The sequence below is a fragment of the Chiloscyllium plagiosum genome, unplaced genomic scaffold, assembly GCF_037043375.1.
Source record: "Chiloscyllium plagiosum isolate Xiang-an unplaced genomic scaffold, Cpla_swu_hap1 HiC_scaffold_46, whole genome shotgun sequence".
Taxonomy (NCBI): domain Eukaryota; kingdom Metazoa; phylum Chordata; class Chondrichthyes; order Orectolobiformes; family Hemiscylliidae; genus Chiloscyllium; species Chiloscyllium plagiosum.
The window spans coordinates 11,765,823-11,786,852 of record NW_028270184.1 but is presented as its reverse complement, the minus strand read 5'-3'; the positions used below and the strand labels follow the sequence as shown (position 1 = coordinate 11,786,852).

Sequence of the window (21,030 nt, the reverse complement as noted above, 5' to 3'; positions counted from 1 at the left end):
GGGGAGACTAGGGATGAGAGAGAGAGAGAAAGAGAGGAGGGGTGCGGGGGGTGGGGAGAGGAGGTGTGAGAGAGAGAGAGAGGGGAGAGAGGAGAGGGGGAGAGAGTAGGAGGGGGGGAGAGAGGAGAGATAAAGGGAGGGGGAGAGAGTGGGGGGGGAGAGAGACGGGGAGAGAGAGAGGAGGGGGAGAGAAGTGGGGGGAGAGGAGGGAAAGAGAGTGGGGAGGGGGAAGAGAGAGTGGGGAGAGAAAGGGAGGGGGAGAAAGTGGGGGGGAGAGAGACGGGGGTAGAGAGACAGAAGGGGGACATAGAGGCAGGAGAGAGAAAGAGGGAGAGAGAGAGAGAGGAGGGGAAGAGAGAGTGGGGGGAGAGGAGGGAAAGAGAGTGGGGAGGGGGAAGAGAGAGTGGGGAGAGAGAGGGGGGTAGAGAAGGGGGGAGAGAGAGAGGCGGGGCGAGAAGAGGGAGGGAGAGATAGAGATGGGGCAGAGAGAGAGGGAAGAGAGAGAGAGGGGGAAAGAGAGATAGAGGGGGCGGGGGGAGATAGAGATGGGGGGGCAGAGAGAGAGGAAAGGGAGGGAGAGAGAGAGATGACTGGCGATTTAACCTGAGGGTCACCACACCCCAGGTAAGGGGGGAGGTTGAGAAGGAGAACCCTTCATGATAAACTCAGCCGGTTAGCGGCACAAACTAGAGAACTGAGCTGGTGAGCCCCTATACCTGAAAAAGCAGTCACTGTTGTATTGGAGAGAACCATGGCTTCATATAATTTGTGCACAGTCAGCTCCCAGTAACGGCGAAGCTGTAGGCACCGGATAATTTGCGTCGGCCGGCTGAGGGATAAACACTGGGCTGAGGGCACCATGGAGGATGGGCGAGGGCAGACGGAGCCAGGGTTGACCACCTCACCTGAAAGGCAGCGCCTCTAACAGTTCAGCATTCCCTCAGTCCTGCCCCTGAGGGGTGCCAGCCTGGAATTGTGCCCCCTCAAACCCAGCAATGGGACACGGTGCTGTGGATTTGGGAGTGAGGTGTGCGACCAACCCCACCAAGTTGCGCAACGAGGAGGTCAGAGGTGAAAGGGCATCGGAAACAGGTTCAACCATGACCTACCGAAGTAAATCGGATAAAATGAGAGCAAAAGAAAAGCAAGGGGGGATCTTGGACAGACTTTTCAAAGAGAAACTGTGAGAAAGGGGAGGGAGGGTGATGGTGCCCTGCACTCGATGCCGTGGGGCATTATTTAACCCTTAGCCTCAGCATGAAGATGGCAGCAGGAATCCACAGATTCATTCAGTGTCCCACAGTCTAAATTAAATTGGGAACCATCAGCACCAACCACCACTGTAGACTTTTTAAAACCACCTTTTCCTGGCAGACACAAGGGATCTGTTAGTGGCCACACCCCCTGACACAGGGATCTGTTAGTGCCCACACCCCCTGACACGGGGATCTGTTAGTGCCCACACACCCTGACACGAGGATCTGTTAGTGCCCACACCCCCTGACACGGGGATCTGTTAGTGCCCACACCCCCTGACACGGGGATCTGTTAGTGCCCACACCCCCTGACACGAGGGATCTGTTAGTGCTCACACCCCCTGACACAAGGGATCTGTTAGTGCCCACACCCCCTGACACGAGGGATCTGTTAGTGCTCACACCCCCTGACACGAGGGATCTGTTAGTGCCCACACCCCCTGACACAAGGGATCCACTAGTGCCCACACCTCTTGACACGAGGGATGTGTTAGTGCCCACACCCCCTGACACAAGGGATCCACTAGTGCCCACAACCCCTGACACGAGGGATCTGTTAGTGCCCATACCCCCTGACATGAAGGATCTGTTAGTGCCCACAACCCGACACGAGGGACCTGTTAGTGCCCGCACCCCCTGACACAAGGGATCTGTTAGTGCCCACACCCCCTGACAAGAGGGATGTTAGTGCCCACACCACCTGACATGAAGGATCTGTTAGTGCCCACACCCCCGACACAAGGGATCCACTAGTGCCCACACCCCTTGACACAAGGGATCTGTTAGTGCCACATCCCCTGACACAAGGGATCTGTTAGTGTCCACATCCCCTGACACGAGGGATGTGTTAGTGCCCACACCTCCTGATACAGGGATCCGTTAGTGCCCACAACCCCTGGCACAAGGGATTTGTTATTGCCCACACCACCTGACACGGGGGATCTGTTAGTGCCCGCACACCCTGACACGGAGATCTGTTAATGCCCACACCCCCTGACACGAAGGATCTGTTAGTGCACTCATCCCCTGACACAAGGGATCCACTAGTGCCCACACACCTTTACACGAGGGATGTGTTAGTGCCCACACCGCCTGACACAGAGATCCGTTAGTGCCCACACCCCCGACACAGGGATCCGCTAGTGCCCACATCCCCTGACATGAGGGATCTCTAAGTGCTTACACATCCTGATAAAAGGGATCTGTTAGTGCCCACAACCTCTGACAAAATGGATCTATTAGTGCCCACACCGCCTGACACGAGGGATCTGTTAGTGCCCACATCCCCTGACACAGGGATCTGTTAGTGCCCACATCCCTTGACATGGGGGATCTGTTAGTGCTTACACCCCCTGACACAGGGATCTGTTAGTGCCCACATCCCCTGACACGGGGATCTGTTAGTGCTTACACGCCCTGACACGGGGATCTGTTAGTGCTTACACCCCCTGACAAAAGGGATCGGTTAGTGCCCACACCACTTGACACAGGGATCCGTTAGTGCCCTCACCCCCTGACACAAGGGATCCATTAGTGCCTGCACCCCTGACATGAGGGATCTGTTAGTGCCCACATCCCTTGACAAGGGGATCTGTTAGTGCCCGCATCCCTGACACTAGGGATCTGTTAGTGCCCACACCCCTTGAAACAGGGATCTGTTAGTGCCCACACCCCCGATACAGGGATCCGTTAGTGCCCACACCCCCCGACATGAGGGATCAGTTAGTGCCCGCATCCCCGACACTAGGGATCTGTTAGTGCACACACCCCTTGAAACGAGGGATCTGTTAGTGACCACATCCCCTGACACAAGGGGTCTGTTAGTGCTTATACCCCCTGACACCAGGGATCCATTAGTGCCCGCACTCCCTGAGACGAGGGATCAGTTAGTGCCCACACCCCCTGACACAAGGGATCCGTTAGTGCCCACATCACGACACGAGGGATTTGTTAGTGCCCACATCCCCTGACACGAGGATCCATTAGTGCCCACATCCCCTGACACAGGGATCCGTTAGTGCCCGCACCGCATGACACAAGGGATTTGTTAGTGCCCACATCCACGAAACAAGAATCCGATAGTGCCCGCATCCCCTCACACGAGGGATCTGTTAGTGCCCACATCCCCGACACAAGAATCCAATAATGCCTGCATCCCCTGACACGAGGATCCATTAGTGCCCACAGCCCCTGACACGGGGGTTCCATTAGTGCCCACAGCCCCTGACACGGGGGATCCGTTAGTGCCCACACCCCCTGACACAAGGATCTGTTAGTGCCCACACCCACTGACACAGGGATCCGTTAGTGCCCGCAACCCCTGACACAGGGATCGGTTAGTGCCCAGACCCCCTGACAGGAGGGATCTGTTAGTGCCCACACCCCCCGACACAGGGATCTGTAGGTGCCCAAATTCGCTGACAGGGATCTGTTCGTGCCCACACCCCCTGACACGAGGATCTGTTAGTGGCCATAACCGCTGACACAGGGATCTGTTAGTGCCCACACCTCAAACACAGGTGATCCGTTAGTGCCCACACCCCCTGACACAGGGATCTGTTAGTGCCCACACCCCCTGTCACGGGGATCTGTTAGTGCCCACACTCCCTGACACAGGGATTTGTTAGTGCCCACATTCCCTGACACAGGGATCTGTTAGTGCCCGCAACCCCTGACACGGGGGATCTGTTACTGCCCACACCCCTTGACACAAGGGATTTGTTAGTGCCCACACCTCAAACACAGGAGATCCTTTAGTGCCCACACCCATTGACACAGGGATCTGTTAGTGCCCACACCCCCTGACACAAAGATCTGTTAGTGCCCACACCCCCCGACACGAGGGATCTGTTAGTGCCCACACCCTCTGACATGGGGATCTGTTAGTGCCCACACCCCCCGACACGAGGGATCTGTCAGTGCCCATACCCCCCGACACGAGGGATCTGTTAGTGCCCACACCCCCTGACACTGGGATCTGTTAGTGCCCACATTCCCTGAAAGGGATCTGTTCGTGCCCACACCCCCTGACACGAGGATCTGTTAGTGGCCATAACCGCTGACACAGGGATCTGTTAGTGCCCACACCCACTGACACGAGGGATCTGTTAGTGCCCACACCCCATTACACAGGGATCTGTTAGTGCCCACATTCCCTGACAGGGATCTGTTCGCGCCCACACCCCCTAACACGAGGATCTGTTAGTGGCCATAACCGCTGACACAGGGATCTGTTCGTGCCCACACACCCGGCACGAGTGATCGGTTAGTGCCCGCACCACCTGACACAGGGATCTGTTAGTGCCCACATTCCCTGACACAGGGATCTGTTAGTGCCCACACCCCCTGTCACGGGGATCTGTTAGTGCCCACACCCCCTGACACAGGGATTTGTTAGTGCCCACATTCCCTGACACAGGGGTCTGTTAGTGCCCGCAACCCCTGACACGGGGGATCTGTAAGTGCCCACACCCCCTGACACAGGGATCTGTTAGTGCCCGCAACCCCTGACACTGGGGATCTGTTAGTGCCCACACCCCCTGACACAAGGGATTTGTTAGTGGCCACACCTCAAACACAGCAGATCCGTTAGTGCCCACGCCCCCTGACACGAGGCATCTGTTAGTGCCCACACCCCCTCACACAGGGATCTGTTAGTGCCCACACCCCCTGTCACGGGGATCTGTTAGTACCCACACCCCCCGACACGGGGATCTGTTAGTGCCCACACCCCCCGACACGAGGGATCTGTTAGTGCCCACACCCCCTGACACGGGGATCTGTTCGTGCCCACACCCCCCGACACGAGGGATCTGTTAGTGCCCACACCCCCTGACATGGGGATCTGTTAGTGCCCACATTCCCTGACACGGGGATCTGTTCGTGCCCACACCTCCCGACACGAGGGATCTGTTCGTGCCCACACCCCCTGAAACGAGGATCTGTTAGTGGCCATAACTGCTGACACAGGGATCTGTTTGTGTCCACACACCCGGCACGAGTGATCGGTTAGTGCCCGCACCACCTGACACAGGGATCTGTTAGTGCCCACATCCCCTGACACGGGGATCTGTTAGTGCCCACACCCCGGACAAGAGGGATCTGTTCGTGCCCACATCCCCTGACACGGGGGTCTGTTAGTGCCCACACCCCGGACAAGAGGGATCTGTTCGTGCCCACATCCCCTGACACAGGGATCTGTTAGTGCCCACACCCCCTGACACAGGGATCTGTTAGTGCCCACATCCCCTGACACGGGGATCTGTTCGTGCCCACACCCCGGACAAGAGGGATCTGTTCGTGCCCACACCCCCGGTACAGGGATCTGTTAGTGCCCACATCCCCTGACACGAGGGATCTGTTGGTGCCCACACCCCCTGACACAGGGATCTGTTAGTGCCTACACCCTCTGACACAGGGATCTGTTAGTGCCCACACCCCCTGACACAGGGATCTGTTGGTGCCGACACCCCCTGACACGGAGATCCGTTAGTGCCCATACCCTGACACCGGGATCTGTTAATGCCCACATCCCTTGACACGAGGATCCGTTAGTGCCCACATCCCCTGACACAGGGATGTGTTAGTGCCCACACCCCCTGACACGGGCATCCGTTAGTGTCCACAACCCCTGACACGGGAATCTGTTAGTGCCCACACCCCCTGACACAAGGATCTGTTAGTGCCCAAACACCCTGACACACGGATCTGTTAGTGCCCGCAATCCCTGACACGGGGGATCTGTTAGTGCCCATACCCCCTGACACGAGGGATCTGTTAGTGCCCACACCCCCTGACAGGAGGGATCTGTTAGTGCCCACATTCCCTGAAAGGGATCTGTTACTGCCCACATCCCCTGACACAAGGGATTTGTTAGTGCCCACACCTCAAACACAGGTGATCCGTTAGTGCCCACACCCCCTGACACAGGGATCTGTTAGTGCCCACACACCCTGTCACGGGGATCTGTTAGTGCCCACATTCCCTGACACAGGGATCTGTTAGTGCCCGCAACCCCTGACACGGGGGATTTGTTAGTGCCCACACCTCAAACACAGGAGATCCGTTAGTGCCCACACCCCCTGACACAGGGATCTGTTAGTGCCCGCACCACCTGACACGGGGATCTGTTAGTGCCCACACCTCCTGACACGGGGATCTGTTAGTGCCCACACCCCCTGACACGGGGATCTGTTAGTGCCCACAACCCCCGACACGAGGGATCTGTTAGTCCCACACCCCCTGACATGGGGATCTGTTAGTGCCCACACCCCCCGACACGAGGGATCTGTCAGTGCCCATACCCCCCGACACGAGGGATCTGTTAGTGCCCACACCCCCCGACTCGAGGGATCTGTTAGTGCCCACACCCCCTGACACTGGGATCTGTTAGTGCCCACATTCCCTGAAAGGGATCTGTTCGTGCCCACACCCCCTGACACGAGGATCTGTTAGTGCCCACACCCACTGACACGAGGGATCTGTTAGTGCCCACACCCCATTACACAGGGATCTGTTAGTGCCCACATTCCCTGACAGGGATCTGTTCGCGCCCACACCCTCTGACACGAGGATCTGTTAGTGGCCATAACCGCTGACACAGGGATCTGTTAGTGCCCACACCCACTGACACGAGGGATCTGTTAGTGCCCACACCCCATTACACAGGGATCTGTTAGTGCCCACATTCCCTGACAGGGATCTGTTCGCGCCCACACCCCCTAACACGAGGATCTGTTAGTGGCCATAACCGCTGACACAGGGATCTGTTCGTGCCCACACACCCGGCACGAGTGATCGGTTAGTGCCCGCACCACCTGACACAGGGATCTGTTAGTGCCCACATTCCCTGACACAGGGATCTGTTAGTGCCCACACCCCCTGTCACGGGGATCTGTTAGTGCCCACACCCCCTGACACAGGGATTTGTTAGTGCCCACATTCCCTGACACAGGGGTCTGTTAGTGCCCGCAACCCCTGACACGGGGGATCTGTAAGTGCCCACACCCCCTGACACAGGGATCTGTTAGTGCCCGCAACCCCTGACACTGGGGATCTGTTAGTGCCCACACCCCCTGACACAAGGGATTTGTTAGTGCCCACACCTCAAACACAGCAGATCCGTTAGTGCCCACGCCCCCTGACACGAGGCATCTGTTAGTGCCCACACCCCCTCACACAGGGATCTGTTAGTGCCCACACCCCCTGTCACGGGGATCTGTTAGTACCCACACCCCCCGACACGGGGATCTGTTAGTGCCCACACCCCCCGACACGAGGGATCTGTTAGTGCCCACACCCCCTGACACGGGGATCTGTTCGTGCCCACACCCCCCGACACGAGGGATCTGTTAGTGCCCACACCCCCTGACATGGGGATCTGTTAGTGCCCTCATTCCCTGACACGGGGATCTGTTCGTGCCCACACCTCCCGACACGAGGGATCTGTTCGTGCCCACACCCCCTGAAACGAGGATCTGTTAGTGGCCATAACTGCTGACACAGGGATCTGTTTGTGTCCACACACCCGGCACGAGTGATCGGTTAGTGCCCGCACCACCTGACACAGGGATCTGTTAGTGCCCACATCCCCTGACACGGGGATCTGTTAGTGCCCACACCCCGGACAAGAGGGATCTGTTCGTGCCCACATCCCCTGACACGGGGGTCTGTTAGTGCCCACACCCCGGACAAGAGGGATCTGTTCGTGCCCACATCCCCTGACACAGGGATCTGTTAGTGCCCACACCCCCTGACACAGGGATCTGTTAGTGCCCACATCCCCTGACACGGGGATCTGTTCGTGCCCACACCCCGGACAAGAGGGATCTGTTCGTGCCCGCACCACCTGACACAGGGATCTGTTAGTGCCCACATCCCCTGACACGGGGATCTGTTAGTGCCCACACCCCGGACAAGAGGGATCTGTTCGTGCCCACATCCCCTGACACGGGGGTCTGTTAGTGCCCACACCCCGGACAAGAGGGATCTGTTCGTGCCCACATCCCCTGACACAGGGATCTGTTAGTGCCCACACCCCCTGACACAGGGATCTGTTAGTGCCCACATCCCCTGACACGGGGATCTGTTCGTGCCCACACCCCGGACAAGAGGGATCTGTTCGTGCCCACACCCCCGGTACAGGGATCTGTTAGTGCCCACATCCCCTGACACGAGGGATCTGTTGGTGCCCACACCCCCTGACACAGGGATCTGTTAGTGCCTACACCCTCTGACACAGGGATCTGTTAGTGCCCACACCCCCTGACACAGGGATCTGTTGGTGCCGACACCCCCTGACACGGAGATCCGTTAGTGCCCATACCCTGACACCGGGATCTGTTAATGCCCACATCCCTTGACACGAGGATCCGTTAGTGCCCACATCCCCTGACACAGGGATGTGTTAGTGCCCACACCCCCTGACACGGGCATCCGTTAGTGTCCACAACCCCTGACACGGGAATCTGTTAGTGCCCACACCCCCTGACACAAGGATCTGTTAGTGCCCAAACACCCTGACACACGGATCTGTTAGTGCCCGCAATCCCTGACACGAGGGATCTGTTAGTGCCCACACCCCCTGACAGGAGGGATCTGTTAGTGCCCACATTCCCTGAAAGGGATCTGTTACTGCCCACATCCCCTGACACGAGGGATCTGTTAGTGCCCACACCTCAAACACAGGTGATCCGTTAGTGCCCACACCCCCTGACACAGGGATCTGTTAGTGCCCACACCCCCTGTCACAGGGATCTGTTAGTGCCCACATTCCCTGACACAGGGATCTGTTAGTGCCCGCAACCCCTGACACGGGGGATCTGTTACTGCCCACACCCCTTGACACAAGGGATTTGTTAGTGCCCACACCCCTTGACACAAGGGATTTGTTAGTGCCCACACCTCAAACACAGGAGATCCGTTAGTGCCCACACCCCCTGACACAGGGAACTGTTAGTGCCCGCACCACCTGACACGGGGATCTGTTAGTGCCCACACCCCCTGACACGGGGATCTGTTAGTGCCCACACCCCCTGACACGGGGATCTGTTAGTGCCCACAACCCCCGACACGAGGGATCTGTTAGTCCCACACCCCCTGACATGGGGATCTGTTAGTGCCCACACCCCCCGACACGAGGGATCTGTCAGTGCCCATACCCCCCGACACGAGGGATCTGTTAGTGCCCACACCCCCCGACTCGAGGGATCTGTTAGTGCCCACACCCCCCGACTCGAGGGATCTGTTAGTGCCCACACCCCCTGACACTGGGATCTGTTAGTGCCCACATTCCCTGAAAGGGATCTGTTCGTGCCCACACCCCCTGACACGAGGATCTGTTAGTGCCCACACCCACTGACACGAGGGATCTGTTAGTGCCCACACCCCATTACACAGGGATCTGTTAGTGCCCACATTCCCTGACAGGGATCTGTTCGCGCCCACACCCTCTGACACGAGGATCTGTTAGTGGCCATAACCTCTGACACAGGGATCTGTTAGTGCCCACATCCCCTGACACGGGGATCTGTTAGTGCCCACACCCCGGACAAGAGGGATCTGTTCGTGCCCACACCCCCGGTACAGGGATCTGTTAGTGCCCACATCCGCAGCACGAGGGATCTGTTGGTGCCCACACCCCCTGACACAGGGATCTGTTAGTGCCTACACCCTCTGACACAGGGATCTGTTAGTGCCCACATTCCCTGAAAGGGATCTGTTCGTGCCCACACCCCCTGACACGAGGATCTGTTAGTGCCCACACCCACTGACACGAGGGATCTGTTAGTGCCCACACCCCATTACACAGGGATCTGTTAGTGCCCACATTCCCTGACAGGGATCTGTTCGCGCCCACACCCTCTGACACGAGGATCTGTTAGTGGCCATAACCTCTGACACAGGGATCTGTTAGTGCCCACATCCCCTGACACGGGGATCTGTTAGTGCCCACACCCCGGACAAGAGGGATCTGTCCGTGCCCACACCCCCGGTACAGGGATCTGTTAGTGCCCACATCCGCAGCACGAGGGATCTGTTGGTGCCCACACCCCCTGACACAGGGATCTGTTAGTGCCTACACCCTCTGACACAGGGATCTGTTAGTGCCTACACCCTCTGACACAGGGATCTGTTAGTGCCCACACCCCCTGACACAGGGATCTGTTGGTGCCGACACCCCCTGACACGCAGATCCGTTAGTGCCCATACCCTGACACCGGGATCTGTTAATGCCCACATCCCTTGACACGAGGATCCGTTAGTGCCCACATCCCCTGACACAGGGATGTGTTAGTGCCCACACCCCCTGACACGGGCATCCGTTAGTGTCCACAACCCCTGACACGGGAATCTGTTAGTGCCCACACCCCCTGACACAAGGATCTGTTAGTGCCCAAACACCCTGACACACGGATATGTTAGTGCCCGCAATCCCTGACACGAGGGATCTGTTAGTGCCCACACCCCCTGACACTGGGATCTGTTAGTGCCCACATTCCCTGAAAGCGATCTGTTCGTGCCCACACCCCCTGACACGAGGATCTGTTAGTGGCCATAACCGCTGACACAGGGATCTGTTTGTGTCAACACACCCGGCACGAGTGATCGGTTAGTGCCCGCACCACCTAACACAGGGATCTGTTAGTGCCCACATCCCCTGACACAGGGATCTGTTAGTGCCCACACCCCCTGACACGGGGATCTGTTAGTGCCCACACCCTCTGAAACAGGGATCTGTTTGTGCCCACACCCCCTGACACAGGGATCTGTTAGTGCCCACACCCCCTGACACAAAGATCTGTTCGTGCCCACACCCCCTGACACAAGGATCTGTTAGTGTCCGCAACCCCTGACGCAGGGATCTGTGAATGCCCACACCCCCTGACACAGGGATCTGTTAGTGCCCACACCCCCTGACACGGGGATCGGTTAGTGCCCACACCCCCTGACACGAGGGATCTGTTAGTGCCCACATTCCCTGACAGGGATCTGTTCGTGCCCACACCCCCTGACACGAGGATCTGTTAGTGCCCACACCCCATGACACAGGGATCTGTTAGTGCCCACATTCCCTGACAGGGATATGTTCGTGCCCACACCCCCTGACACGAGGATCTGTTAGTGCCCACACCCCATGACACAGGGATCTGTTAGTGCCCACATTCCCTGACAGGGATCTGTTCGTGCCGACACCCCCTGACACAGGGATCTGTTAGTGTCCACACCCTGACACAGGGATCTGTTAGTGCCCACATCCCTTGACACGAGGATCCGTTAGTGCCCACATCGCCTGACACTGGGATGTGTTAGTGCCCACACCCCCTGACACAGGGATCTGTTAGTGCCCACACCCCCTAACACGAGGATCTGTTAGTGCCCAAACCACCTGACACAGGGATCTGTTAGTGCCTGCAACCCCTGCCACGGGGGATCTGTTATTGCCCACACCCCCGATACAAGGGATTTGTTAGTGCCCACACCTCAAACACAGGAGATCCGTTAGTGCCCACACCCCCGACACAGGGATCTGTTAGTGCCCACACCTCCTGTCACGGGGATCTGTTAGTGCCCACACCCCCTGACACGGGGATCTGTTAGTGCCCACACCCCCCGACACGAGGGATCTGTTAGTGCCCACACCCCCTGACACAGGGATCTGTTAGTGCCCACACCTCCTAACACGAGGATCTGTTAGTGCCCAAACCCCCTGACACAGGGATCTGTTAGTGCTTGCAACCCCTGCCACGGGGGATCTGTTATTGCCCACACCCCCGATACAAGGGATTTGTTAGTGCCCACACCTCAAACACAGGAGATCCGTTAGTGCCCACACCCCCGACACAGGGATCTGTTAGTGCCCACACCTCCTGTCACGGGGATCTGTTAGTGCCCACACCCCCTGACACGGGGATCTGTTAGTGCCCACACCCCCGACACGAGGGATCTGTTAGTGCCCACACCCCCTGACACAGGGATCTGTTAGTGCCCACATTCCCTGACAGGGATCTGTTCGTGCCCACACCCTTTGACACGAGGATCTGTTAGTGGCCATAATCGCTGACACAGGGATCTGTTTGTGTCCACACACCCGGCACGAGTGATCGGTTAGTGCCCGCACCACCTGACACAGGGATCTGTTAGTGCCCACATCCCCTGACACGGGGATCAGTTAGTGCCCATACCCTCCGACACGAGGGATCTGTTAGTGCCCACACCCCCCGACTCGAGGGATCTGTTAGTGCCCACACCCCCTGACACGGGGATCTGTTAGTGCCCACACCCCCCGACACGAGGGATCTGTCAGTGCCCATACCCCCCGACACGAGGGATCTGTTAGTGCCCACACCCCCTGACACGGGGATCTGTTAGTGCCCACACCCCCTGACACGGGGATCTGTTAGTGCCCACACCTTCTGACACGGGGATCTGTTAGTGCCCACACCCCCTGACACGAGGATCTGTTAGTGCCCACACCCACTGACACGAGGGATCTGTTAGTGCCCACACCCCATTACACAGGGATCTGTTGGTGCCGACATCCCCTGACACGGAGATCCGTTAGTGCCCATACCCTGACACCGGGATCTGTTAATGCCCACATCCCTTGACACGAGGATCCGTTAGTGCCCACATCCCCTGACACAGGGATGTGTTAGTGCACACACCCCCTGACACGGGCATCCGTTAGTGTCCACAACCCCTGACACGGGAATCTGTTCGTGCCCACACCCCCTGACACAAGGATCTGTTAGTGCCCAAACACCCTGACACACGGATCTGTTAGTGCCCGCAATCCCTGACACGAGGGATCTGTTAGTGCCCACACCCCCTGACACTGGGATCTGTTAGTGCCCACATTCCCTGAAAGCGATCTGTTCGTGCCCACACCCCCTGACACGGGGATCTGTTAGTGCCCACACCCCCCGACACGAGGGATCTGTTAGTGCCCACACCCCCTGACACAGGGATCTGTAAGTGCCCACACCCCCTAACACGAGGATCTGTTAGTGCCCAAACCCCCTGACACAGGGATCTGTTAGTGCCTGCAACCCCTGCCACGGGGGATCTGTTATTGCCCACACCCCCGATACAAGGGATTTGTTAGTGCCCACACCTCAAACACAGGAGATCCGTTAGTGCCCACACCCCCGACACAGGGATCTGTTAGTGCCCACACCTCCTGTCACGGGGATCTGTTAGTGCCCACACCCCCTGACACGGGGATCTGTTAGTGCCCACACCCCCCGACACGAGGGATCTGTTAGTGCCCACACCCCCTGACACAGGGATCTGTTAGTGCCCACATTCCCTGACAGGGATCTGTTCGTGCCCACACCCTTTGACACGAGGATCTGTTAGTGGCCATAATCGCTGACACAGGGATCTGTTTGTGTCCACACACCCGGCACGAGTGATCGGTTAGTGCCCGCACCACCTGACACAGGGATCTGTTAGTGCCCACAACCCCTGACACAGGGATCTGTTAGTGCCCACATCCCCTGACACGGGGATCAGTTAGTGCCCACACCCTTTGACAGGGATCTGTTAGTGCCCACATCCCCTGACACGGGGATCTGTTAGTGCCCACACCCGAGCACGAGGGATCTGTTGGTGCCCACACCCCCTGACACAGGGATCTGTTAGTGCCTACACCCTCTGACACAGGGATCTGATAGTGCCCACACCCCCTGACACGGGGATCTGTTGGTGCCGATACCCCGACACAGGGATCTGTTAGTGCCCACACCCTGACACAGGTATCTGTTAATGCCCACATCCCTTGACACTAGGATCCGTTAGTGCCCACAACCCGACATGGGCATCCGTTCGTGCCCACAACCCCTGACACGGGGATTTGTTAGTGCCCACACCACCTGACATGAGGGTCTGTTAGTGCCCAAACCCCCTGACACAGGGATCTGTTAGTGCCCGCAATCCCTGACACGGGAATCTGTTAGTGCCCAAACCCCCGACATGAGGGATCTGTTAGTGCCCGCACCTCAAACACAGGAGATCCATTAATGCCCACACCCCCCTGACACAGGGATCTGTTAGTGCCCACACCCCCTGGCACGGGGATCTGTTAGTGCCCACACCCCCTGACACGGGAATCTGTTAGTGCCCAAACCCCCGACACGAGGGATCTGTTAGTGCCCACATCCCCTGACACGGGGATCTGTTAGTGCCCACATCCCCTGACACGGGGATCTGTTAGTGCCCACACCCCCTGACACGGGGATCTGTTAGTGCCCACACCCCCTGACACGGGGATCTGTTAGTGCCCACACCTTCTGACACGGGGATCTGTTAGTGCCCACACCCCCTGACACGAGGATCTGTTAGTGCCCACACCCACTGACACGAGGGATCTGTTAGTGCCCACACCCCATTACACAGGGATCTGTTAGTGCCCACATTCCCTGACAGGGATCTGTTCGCGCCCACACCCTCTGACACGAGGATCTGTTAGTGGCCATAACCTCTGACACAGGGATCTGTTAGTGCCCACATCCCCTGACACGGGGATCTGTTAGTGCCCACACCCCGGACAAGAGGGATCTGTTCGTGCCCACACCCCCGGTACAGGGATCTGTTAGTGCCCACATCCGCAGCACGAGGGATCTGTTGGTGCCCACACCCCCTGACACAGGGATCTGTTAGTGCCAACACCCTCTGACACAGGGATCTGTTAGTGCCCACATTCCCTGAAAGGGATCTGTTCGTGCCCACACCCCCTGACACGAGGATCTGTTAGTGCCCACACCCACTGACACGAGGGATCTGTTAGTGCCCACACCCCATTACACAGGGATCTGTTAGTGCCCACATTCCCTGACAGGGATCTGTTCGCGCCCACACCCTCTGACACGAGGATCTGTTAGTGGCCATAACCTCTGACACAGGGATCTGTTAGTGCCCACATCCCCTGACACGGGGATCTGTTAGTGCCCACACCCCGGACAAGAGGGATCTGTTAGTGCCCACACCCCCGGTACAGGGATCTGTTAGTGCCCACATCCGCAGCACGAGGGATCTGTTGGTGCCCACACCCCCTGACACAGGGATCTGTTAGTGCCTACACCCTCTGACACAGGGGTCTGTTAGTGCCCACACCCCCTGACACAGGGATCTGTTGGTGCCGACACCCCCTGACACGGAGATCCGTTAGTGCCCATACCCTGAACACCGGGATCTGTTAATGCCCACATCCCTTGACACGAGGATCCGTTAGTGCCCACATCCCCTGACACAGGGATGTGTTAGTGCACATACCCCCTGACACGGGCATCCGTTAGTGTCCACAACCCCTGACACGGGAATCTGTTCGTGCCCACACCCCCTGACACAAGGATCTGTTAGTGCCCAAACACCCTGACACACGGATCTGTTAGTGCCCGCAATCCCTGACACGAGGGATCTGTTAGTGCCCACACCCCCTGACACTGGGATCTGTTAGTGCCCACATTCCCTGAAAGCGATCTGTTCGTGCCCACACCCCCTGACACGAGGATCTGTTAGTGGCCATAACTGCTGACACAGGGATCAGTTAGTGCCCACACCCACTGACACGAGGGATCTGTTAGTGCCCACACCCCATTACACAGGGATCTGTTAGTGCCCACATTCCCTGACAGGGATCTGTTCGCGCCCACACCCTCTGACACGAGGATCTGTTAGTGGCCATAACCGCTGACACAGGGATCTGTTTGTATCCACACACCCGGCACGAGTGATCGGTTAGTGCCCGCACCACCTAACACAGGGATCTGTTAGTGCCCACATCCCCTGACACAGGGATCTGTTAGTGCCCACACCCCCTGACACGGGGATCTGTTAGTGCCCACACCCTCTGAAACAGGGATCTGTTTGTGCCCACACCCCCTGACACAGGGATCTGTTAGTGCCCACACCCCCTGACACAAAGATCTGTTCGTGCCCACACCCCCTGACACAAGGATCTGTTAGTGTCCGCAACCCCTGACGCAGGGATCTGTGAATGCCCACACCCCCTGACACAGGGATCTGTTAGTGCCCACACCCCCTGACACGGGGATCGGTTAGTGCCCACACCCCCTGACACGAGGGATCTGTTAGTGCCCACATACCCTGACAGGGATCTGTTCGTGCCCACACCCCCTGACACGAGGATCTGTTAGTGCCCACACCCCATGACACAGGGATCTGTTAGTGCCCACATTCCCTGACAGGGATATGTTCGTGCCCACACCCCCTGACACGAGGATCTGTTAGTGCCCACATTCCCTGACAGGGATATGTTCGTGCCCACACCCCCTGACACGAGGATCTGTTAGTGCCCACACCCCATGACACAGGGATCTGTTAGTGCCCACATTCCCTGACAGGGATCTGTTCGTGCCGACACCCCCTGACACAGGGATCTGTTAGTGTCCACACCCTGACACAGGGATCTGTTAGTGCCCACATCCCTTGACACGAGGCTCCGTTAGTGCCCACATCGCCTGACACTGGGATGTGTTAGTGCCTGCAACCCCTGCCACGGAGGATCTGTTATTGCCCACACCCCCGATACAAGGGATTTGTTAGTGCCCACACCTCAAACACAGGAGATCCGTTAGTGCCCACACCCCCGACACAGGGATCTGTTAGTGCCCACACCTCCTGTCACGGGGATCTGTTAGTGCCCACACCCCCTGACACGGGGATCTGTTAGTGCCCACACCCCCCGACACGAGGGATCTGTTAGTGCCCACACCCCCTGACACAGGGATCTGTTAGTGCCCACACCCCCTAACACGAGGATCTGTTAGTGCCCAAACCCCCTGACACAGGGATCTGTTAGTGCCTGCAACCCCTGCCACGGGGGATCTGTTATTGCCCACACCCCCGATACAAGGGATTTGTTAGTGCCCACACCTCAAACACAGGAGATCCGTTAGTGCCCACACCCCCGACACAGGGATCTGTTAGTGCCCACACCTCCTGTCACGGGGATCTGTTAGTGCCCACACCCCCTGACACGGGGATCTGTTAGTGCCCACACCCCCCGACACGAGGGATCTGTTAGTGCCCACACCCCCTGACACAGGGATCTGTTAGTGCCCACATTCCCTGACAGGGATCTGTTCGTGCCCACACCCTTTGACACGAGGATCTGTTAGTGGCCATAATCGCTGACACAGGGATCTGTTTGTGTCCACACACCCGGCACGAGTGATCGGTTAGTGCCCGCACCACCTGACACAGGGATCTGTTAGTGCCCACAACCCCTGACACAGGGATCTGTTAGTGCCCACATCCCCTGACACGGGGATCAGTTAGTGCCCACACCCTTTGACAGGGATCTGTTAGTGCCCACATCCCCTGACACGGGGATCTGTTAGTGCCCACACCCGAGCACGAGGGATCTGTTGGTGCCCACACCCCCTGACACAGGGATCTGTTAGTGCCTACACCCTCTGACACAGGGATCTGATAGTGCCCACACCCCCTGACACGGGGATCTGTTGGTGCCGATACCCCGACACAGGGATCTGTTAGTGCCCACACCCTGACACAGGTATCTGTTAATGCCCACATCCCTTGACACTAGGATCCGTTAGTGCCCACAACCCGACATGGGCATCCGTTCGTGCCCACAACCCCTGACACGGGGATTTGTTAGTGCCCACACCACCTGACATGAGGGTCTGTTAGTGCCCAAACCCCCTGACACAGGGATCTGTTAGTGCCCGCAATCCCTGACACGGGAATCTGTTAGTGCCCAAACCCCCGACATGAGGGATCTGTTAGTGCCCGCACCTCAAACACAGGAGATCCATTAATGCCCACACCCCCCTGACACAGGGATCTGTTAGTGCCCACACCCCCTGGCACGGGGATCTGTTAGTGCCCACACCCCCTGACACGGGAATCTGTTAGTGCCCAAACCCCCGACACGAGGGATCTGTTAGTGCCCACATCCCCTGACACGGGGATCTGTTAGTGCCCACATCCCCTGACACGGGGATCTGTTAGTGCCCACACCCCCTGACACGGGGATCTGTTAGTGCCCACACCCCCTGACACGGGGATCTGTTAGTGCCCACACCTTCTGACACGGGGATCTGTTAGTGCCCACACCCCCTGACACGAGGATCTGTTAGTGCCCACACCCACTGACACGAGGGATCTGTTAGTGCCCACACCCCATTACACAGGGATCTGTTAGTGCCCACATTCCCTGACAGGGATCTGTTCGCGCCCACACCCTCTGACACGAGGATCTGTTAGTGGCCATAACCTCTGACACAGGGATCTGTTAGTGCCCACATCCCCTGACACGGGGATCTGTTAGTGCCCACACCCCGGACAAGAGGGATCTGTTAGTGCCCACACCCCCGGTACAGGGATCTGTTAGTGCCCACATCCGCAGCACGAGGGATCTGTTGGTGCCCACACCCCCTGACACAGGGATCTGTTAGTGCCTACACCCTCTGACACAGGGGTCTGTTAGTGCCCACACCCCCTGACACAGGGATCTGTTGGTGCCGACACCCCCTGACACGGAGATCCGTTAGTGCCCATACCCTGAACACCGGGATCTGTTAATGCCCACATCCCTTGACACGAGGATCCGTTAGTGCCCACATCCCCTGACACAGGGATGTGTTAGTGCACATACCCCCTGACACGGGCATCCGTTAGTGTCCACAACCCCTGACACGGGAATCTGTTCGTGCCCACACCCCCTGACACAAGGATCTGTTAGTGCCCAAACACCCTGACACACGGATCTGTTAGTGCCCGCAATCCCTGACACGAGGGATCTGTTAGTGCCCACACCCCCTGACACTGGGATCTGTTAGTGCCCACATTCCCTGAAAGCGATCTGTTCGTGCCCACACCCCCTGACACGAGGATCTGTTAGTGGCCATAACTGCTGACACAGGGATCAGTTAGTGCCCACACCCACTGACACGAGGGATCTGTTAGTGCCCACACCCCATTACACAGGGATCTGTTAGTGCCCACATTCCCTGACAGGGATCTGTTCGCGCCCACACCCTCTGACACGAGGATCTGTTAGTGGCCATAACCGCTGACACAGGGATCTGTTTGTATCCACACACCCGGCACGAGTGATCGGTTAGTGCCCGCACCACCTAACACAGGGATCTGTTAGTGCCCACATCCCCTGACACAGGGATCTGTTAGTGCCCACACCCCCTGACACGGGGATCTGTTAGTGCCCACACCCTCTGAAACAGGGATCTGTTTGTGCCCACACCCCCTGACACAGGGATCTGTTAGTGCCCACACCCCCTGACACAAAGATCTGTTCGTGCCCACACCCCCTGACACAAGGATCTGTTAGTGTCCGCAACCCCTGACGCAGGGATCTGTGAATGCCCACACCCCCTGACACAGGGATCTGTTAGTGCCCACACCCCCTGACACGGGGATCGGTTAGTGCCCACACCCCCTGACACGAGGGATCTGTTAGTGCCCACATACCCTGACAGGGATCTGTTCGTGCCCACACCCCCTGACACGAGGATCTGTTAGTGCCCACACCCCATGACACAGGGATCTGTTAGTGCCCACATTCCCTGACAGGGATATGTTCGTGCCCACACCCCCTGACACGAGGATCTGTTAGTGCCCACATTCCCTGACAGGGATATGTTCGTGCCCACACCCCCTGACACGAGGATCTGTTAGTGCCCACACCCCATGACACAGGGATCTGTTAGTGCCCACATTCCCTGACAGGGATCTGTTCGTGCCGACACCCCCTGACACAGGGATCTGTTAGTGTCCACACCCTGACACAGGGATCTGTTAGTGCCCACATCCCTTGACACGAGGCTCCGTTAGTGCCCACATCGCCTGACACTGGGATGTGTTAGTGCCTGCAACCCCTGCCACGGAGGATCTGTTATTGCCCACACCCCCGATACAAGGGATTTGTTAGTGCCCACACCTCAAACACAGGAGATCCGTTAGTGCCCACACCCCCGACACAGGGATCTGTTAGTGCCCACACCTCCTGTCACGGGGATCTGTTAGTGCCCACACCCCCTGACACGGGGATCTGTTAGTGCCCACACCCCCCGACACGAGGGATCTGTTAGTGCCCACACCCCCTGACACAGGGATCTGTTAGTGCCCACACCCCCTAACACGAGGATCTGTTAGTGCCCAAACCCCCTGACACAGGGATCTGTTAGTGCCTGCAACCCCTGCCACGGGGGATCTGTTATTGCCCACACCCCCGATACAAGGGATTTGTTAGTGCCCACACCTCAAACACAGGAGATCCGTTAGTGCCCACACCCCCGACACAGGGATCTGTTAGTGCCCACACCTCCTGTCACGGGGATCTGTTAGTGCCCACACCCCCTGACACGGGGATCTGTTAGTGCCCACACCCCCCGACACGAGGGATCTGTTAGTGCCCACACCCCCTGACACAGGGATCTGTTAGTGCCCACATTCCCTGACAGGGATCTGTTCGTGCCCACACCCTTTGACACGAGGATCTGTTAGTGGCCATAATCGCTGACACAGGGATCTGTTTGTGTCCACACACCCGGCACGAGTGATCGGTTAGTGCCCGCACCACCTGACACAGGGATCTGTTAGTGCCCACAACCCCTGACACAGGGATCTGTTAGTGCCCACATCCCCTGACACGGGGATCAGTTAGTGCCCACACCCTTTGACAGGGATCTGTTAGTGCCCACATCCCCTGACACGGGGATCTGTTAGTGCCCACACCCGAGCACGAGGGATCTGTTGGTGCCCACAC

General features: G+C 57.8%; 1 protein-coding gene across 1 annotated transcript in view; it reads right to left on the bottom strand.

Moving 5' to 3' along the window:
- majin (membrane anchored junction protein) overlaps positions 1-1,082 on the bottom strand; it is a 31,010-nt gene extending 29,928 nt beyond the window's left edge. Inside the window, exon 1 of the mRNA XM_087983602.1 lies at positions 906-1,082. The gene's annotated coding sequence lies outside the window, so the exon portion shown is untranslated. The remainder of the gene's footprint in view (positions 1-905) is intronic.
- Between the last annotated feature and the right edge of the window lie 19,948 nt (positions 1,083-21,030).